Source organism: Ochotona princeps, chromosome 2 (genome assembly GCF_030435755.1).
Source record: "Ochotona princeps isolate mOchPri1 chromosome 2, mOchPri1.hap1, whole genome shotgun sequence".
Taxonomy (NCBI): Eukaryota; Metazoa; Chordata; class Mammalia; order Lagomorpha; family Ochotonidae; genus Ochotona; species Ochotona princeps.
In genome coordinates this window covers 49,006,827-49,013,202 of record NC_080833.1, presented here as the reverse complement: position 1 = coordinate 49,013,202, position 6,376 = coordinate 49,006,827, and the positions used below count along the sequence as shown (strand labels likewise).

Below are 6,376 nucleotides of genomic sequence, written 5' to 3'. Positions count from 1 at the left end.
CCTGGCCATTGTGGTCATCTGGGGAATGGACTAGCAGATGGAATATCTCCCTTTTGCTTTCTGTTTCTCCCTTTCTCTCTAATTCTGACTTCTTTAATAAAAAACGAAAGAAGGAAAGAAGAAAGAAGACTTAAGAAACCTTGAGCGCCATTCTAAATATCTATTAACCACGTGACTACTATTATATTTTTTGTTCAGATCTATCTCTCAACTCATGTTCTTATTTCTGAAGTTAGAATAGTTAAGAAATTCTGCAAGGCTGCAGTATAAAAAAAAAATTGCTATTCTCTCAGACCATCACCAGTTCCAGTCACATTCATAACTTTCAGCAAGTCATACATAATCTTTGTATATGTATGAATAGCCTCAGAATCTTCTATCATAAAGGCCTTATATAAAATAGTTCTTCAGATGCATTCAAGCCCTGAAGAAATTATACCACTTCTTGCTAAGGTTTAATTTATCTTATCTTTTGTCATTCTTTAAAATCACAGGGTAACACTAGATAACAAAATTCACGCATTGCTCCCAGGTTTTCTGTCCATTGTAGGAAGGATCCCAGCATGTGACTGGGTCTGTCTGTGTCTCATGAGTATATTATTGGGTACTTGGGGCTTTGTGAAATTCAATAAATCATAGGTAATTCATTAGCCATAATCAACCTGTCATGGCAGGTATCCTGTCTGAGGCAGACTTCTTTCTAATGACTCCATTCCTTTCTAGAATGAGAATAAAAAAATTAATACATTGCAGCTATCAGAATATTTTCCTTTTTCAAAAGGGAATTTTCTTAATATGGGTCTGATATCCCTCCTGCTGTTACAATTGGAGTCCTCAACCTTCCTCTCTGAACCCATCCTCAAAAGACCCCGAAAGCTCATTCTTTGCTAGACATGTACTTCTTTACCATCACAGGGAACAGGACATTTTAGCCTTCTTCCCTGGAACCCTATAGAGTATTCAGGCATCTGCCACAAATCTGATTAGTTCATCACATACAAAAGCAAAATATCCATAGTGTTATATTACCCCCAGCTGGGAATAATTTTCAATACTAATAATATGAATAATAAAGAAGAACATTATAATAGGGCAAGCTATCCAGTGGAGACAAAAGAACAAAGGGTCAAAAAAGAAAAGACTTTTTCCTCTTATGTAGGAAGTTAAACTGCCATCTTACTTTTGGTTATTAAAGAAAAGATTTCACTCAACTGTGAAGGCAAAAGATTTGATTGATAGGGCTGTTATCTTTAGTTAGCTTAATAATGACTTAGTTTGGATGGGTTGATTTGAAGAAAATTTGATTTCAAAAATATGCCTCTGCCTCCGTGTCCATATTTAAATTACAGTTTCCCCATTCCTCCCCTGAAGCACTTTCTCACAGCATCTTCATTGTTAATGAGTAGTGTTTGGCTGCTGGATGACTTCAGACTTGAATTTACAGACGCACTAGTAGCTATTACTTAATGTAAATTAATTGCAAATTGTAAATTTAACAATATTTTGTTGCAAGTGTATGTTGCTAATGACAAATTAAGCTAACTCTATTTGTTCTTCCAGGCATATAACATTTTGTGCATTTTATCAAAAATCCTTCTAGTTTTTTTTAATAGAGAAATAAGTAGTAATGAACACTATCTTCACTCCATTTGTGCAGTGGACCCTCGGAACTTCTTACTCACATCAGGTACAAACTAATTCTTATCAACAAGCCTTTCCAAGTACCTGCTTCATGACTCTCCCCTGCCTATGGCAATCCCCAGTATAGGTTTTACTTTATTGCACATTATTGTAGGGTTCCATATATGAAAGAAATCATGTAGTATTTGTCTTTCTGCGCTTGCTTTTTTTTCTTGAATGACTTACAATTCCATTCATGTTGTTGCAAATGATGTCATCCTTTTAAAAATAAAATAATGTTTCATTGAATATATTTACCACCCTTTCTTCAAAATTCAGTCATCAGGAGATAGTTTCTAGGTTTGCCTCCTGCACTTGGCTATTGTAAATTGTGCTGTGATATAAATGATGGAGCAAATCTCTCCTTGAAAGCAGATTTCATTTTCTTTGGCTTACATCTATATGTGAGATTGCTGAATCACATGCTGGCTCAATTTCCAGAGTTTTGAGGCACCTCAATGCTATTTTCCCTCCATGTTGTGTTCTCTTTTATCCAACACCAACACATAATTGTTTTTGTCTGTTTGATATAGTCAATCTAACTGGAGTGACATGATATCTTATGGTTTTAATTTTCATTTCCTTGATGATTACTGTTGTTAAACAACGTTTTTCTCTACCTGTTGGCCATTTGCACATATTTAAGAAATGTTCATTCAGAAGTAAATCTGAGCTTGAGGCAATTAGAGAAACTCCGGTTGGGTCAGGCTTAAGACTCGGGCTTCTAGTTCTGGCCACCGATGGCAAGCATTAAACAGATCTTGAGGTACTCTGAGCGTGAAGCTTAAGAATTTTCCCTGTCCATGGCCACCATGAAGTGGGCAGATCTCAAGTAAGTCTGGGCTGGAAGTGTGGGCTCCACACAGCCTGGAGAGCTTGGGCAGGGCCCAAACACCAATTGTGCCAGGAAAAGCCTTCAGTCCACCTGGTGGTATGATTTGGGAACTTGGGGTTGTAAGGTTAGAGGGAGTCTTGGGGATGGCACAGGTGGAGATGAGCAGGGATCTGAAGGTTTATGTCCAGGTGAGGGATAACTTCTCTGGGACTTCCATGGACAAGGCCAGTCTACTTAAAGGGCTAGAATATGTAACCCACCAGCGAGCATCAAAAAGGGAATGGTTACTGTGAGGCAGGCCCATGAAGCTGGCCCAAGTAGTTAGACCTACCTACGCAGTGAGTGCTGTATCCCTGAGCCACAGGGATGGGTGTTCAGAGAGGCCTGGGTCACACATCCAAGATGCTTGGTCCTGATTACATGTTGAGTGCTAGGTCTGAGAGTCCCACAGGTAGAAGGTCCAGTAGGGCTCTGGTCATCTGGCCTGGGTTCTTGTGCCCCCTTTCAGGGTGGTTCCGTGTCCATGAGCCCCACGGTTGGCAGACCATCTTGGCCCAGGTTGCCTAGACCAGGTACATAAGCCCACCTATAAGAACTACTCCTTAGTGTAAAGGGTGGAGTATTGGATGGCAGACCATGGTTCACATACAGGACATGGTAGCCATTGGTGCCTGCAGAGGACATCTGGTACCACAGCAGAGAATAGAGAATGGAACATAAGGACAACTACCCTAGCCAAACAGTGACAGCAAATATCTGGGTGAATGGAGGCTCTAAGGTCAGCCAATGCACATTAGAATGGATTCCTCATCCATAGATAAGCAAAATCGATAGCATTTCAGAACTATCACACTCACCTGGGCAGAACCCTTGGAGTGTGCGCCACACTGTAACCATGGGTTAATATCAGGTGGCCTTGGATACTGGGATGGTTGAGAAGCTGGGAACGCCCCCATCACCTTATCTTTCCCCTCCCCCAGAAACGGGAAGAAGAAATAGAAGGTTTGGAAACAATGAGCACACACATTGCTCCCTAAACCTACATCCTTTCTACCCTGATCAACTGTGTGGACATTGTTTAAAATAATAAAATAGTAATAATAAAAAAAATTTTTAAAGAAAAGAAAAAAAGTACATGATAAATACTAAAAAGTCAAACAATAAAGAAAAAGAAAAGAAATATCTGTTCAGATCTACTACCCAATTTGGCTCTTGTTTCTAGTTAGGAGAACAAATGTGTTGCAGCCAGAATAAAAGTTTACTCACGTGTATAATTTTATATATATATATATAATTTATGTACTTGCTCAGTGGGTACAGCTGCTCCTTCTGCTTCTGTTTCTTGGTCTTGACGTTCTCCTGGTGCTTGATGAGGCTGCGGGCATAGTTTGTACTTCTTGCCCTTGTAGAACTGCCTAAGGTTTTCCTTCTGGGTCTGATTGGTGAGCACGAGGACCCGGGAGATGGACTTGGCGTTCAACGTGGATCTTGGACAACTTGGACCCTGCACCGGTGACCCTAGGCGACGCACAGCTGCGACAGCTCCACTTTGAGGTCGTCCACCTGCTTCAGCAGCTCCTCCATCTTCCTGCCGTGGAGGTCCTGAGCCTTTATCTTGGCCATGATTGCTGCGGCTGCTGCTGGGAGGAAAAGCGCTTTTTTTTTTTTTTTTTTTTAATACGCAAGCATCACTATTGCTTTTATTGACACAGTGGAGACACAATGAACATATATATTGCTCCATACAGTCTCCTGATACCTCTTCCAATCTTACAATTGAAGGAATATAATCTAATCCATCCCATGAGTACCTTTACTATGTTAGTCTAGTGTTAGGTTCTCAACTTTTAACAAATACCATGACAATTTATTCTAAAAACTCAATACTGCTTCTTACAAATTTCTTTTTTTTTACGATTTTTTTTTTGGAAGGTCAGATATACAGAGAGGAGGAGAGACAGAGAGGAAGATCTGTCCACTGATTCACTCCCCAAGCAACCTCAATGGCTGGAGCTGAGGCGATTCATAGCCAGGAGCAAGGAGCCTCTTCTGGGTCTCGCACACGTGTGAGGGCTTTGGGCCTACCTCAACTGCTATCCCAGGTCATAAGCAGAGAGCTTGATGGGAAGCAGGGTTGCTGGGATTAGAACGGTGTCCATATGGATCCTGGCACATTCAAGGTGAGGAGAGAATTTTAACCGCTAGGATACCACACTCGGCCCTTACAAATTTCCACAGAGAATATCCATGAAGTTCATCCCTAGAAAGTTTAATTTTCTATAATGTTTTGTTATTATATACCCTTTTTGACCATATAAACTGTGTGATTATCCATTATGTCATCTTTACTTCGGCTTCTTGGAATTTAAAGTCAATTTTCTTGTCACATAAATACTCTTTTTCACATAATTCTTTCTTTATTATTGAGCTTCCCAACAAGTGAATTAACATTCACTTACCTTATTTTGAACACAAACGTGTTCTAGAGATTTGAAATACAGCAATTAGTAAAAGAGAAATAAAATTCTTCCCACGTCTGTTATCTAATTTGGTTACACACTTTTTATCCTACAAATCAGTTTCAAAATTAGTGCAGTATTGCTCTATGTGATCTGAGGTTGATGCTCTTTTACTCATTAAATACCTGATTCCTTCATTTATAATGCATTTATTAAAATATATATTTCATCTAAGTATGTAATCTGTCGCAGATTTGAAATCTGCAAGAAAAACATAAAGTACTGGTAGAATTAGAACTAAGTCACTTCTGACTTTCTTAAATAATGGTAATAGAAAGTTTATAGGCAGATTCAGTAATCCCTAATCAGCATTTTCTAACACATTAACAGTTGGTGTCTGGAGCCTGACATTTGCTGTGAATGAGTGCTTGACAGCTTTTGTTGTAAGTTTGGGCTGCTTTTGCCTAGTAATGTGCTCCCTGCTGTCTAGGGGCAGTCAACTTTACTTTCCAAGATATGCTCTACAGTGTCAATGTCAATCTTTCAACTCACCCCAGAGCTCACCCTTTCCCACCCAATGTAAACACTCTGAAGGATTTCCAACTATGGTCAGGTATGATGTATGCTGTGATTGCGAAGGCCACTGCTTAGAAACACCTGTCATTCTAGATAACATTTTTAATAATGAATCTTATCAAGACAACCAAAGTGTAGATTGAGATCTGAACTTATTTAATTAACTAAGAATATAACATTTGTAATGTGATTAACAATAGCATAATATATATTCGATTGAAACCTGCTATTTATGTCTGCTGCAATTTTATCAAGGGATTAGTACAAACCTTGAGAATGAGATAAGCAAGTGAATGAGATTGATTCCAGCTATACTCTTTCTTGTCTTACTCTAGGTTCTTCTCCGCCCTTCACCTCATGCGGCAATTGTCTTATACAACCTGTTCTACTAGGCTGTGTGCCCAAGGGAAACCTGAACAGAAAAACTAGCTCTTCCTCTGCAGAGAAATGGAAGCCCATTCTTTAAATCTCTCACAACCTTTCTCATCTCTCCAGACTACACATACAAATAAATAATCCAGAAATAATGCCCTGAGTAAGAATTTAACTACCACTGAGCATGCTGAAATAGACAGCAAGAACTAAGTCACTCCTGATTGTGCACTTGAAGTTTTGAGATTTTGTATTTTACAATGTGCACATCTTCCTGCAAACATTTCAGTAACATCTACATGTTTTGCATATTCCATTGTTTTTAAATTTTCATTATGACATTCTATGACTGAAGGACCTCTTGGAGACATTTTTGCATCATCTCCAATTTTAGAGATTTTCTATTTAAGCGTTCTGTTACTGATTTCCAACTACAAATGATTATTGTTAGAGA

The 6,376-nt window shown here is 39.1% G+C and overlaps 1 pseudogene; it reads right to left on the bottom strand.

Annotated features, from left to right (window-relative positions):
• Positions 1-2,363: 2,363 nt before the first annotated feature.
• On the bottom strand, positions 2,364-4,138 carry LOC101532218 (large ribosomal subunit protein uL29-like; annotated as a pseudogene).
• Between the last annotated feature and the right edge of the window lie 2,238 nt (positions 4,139-6,376).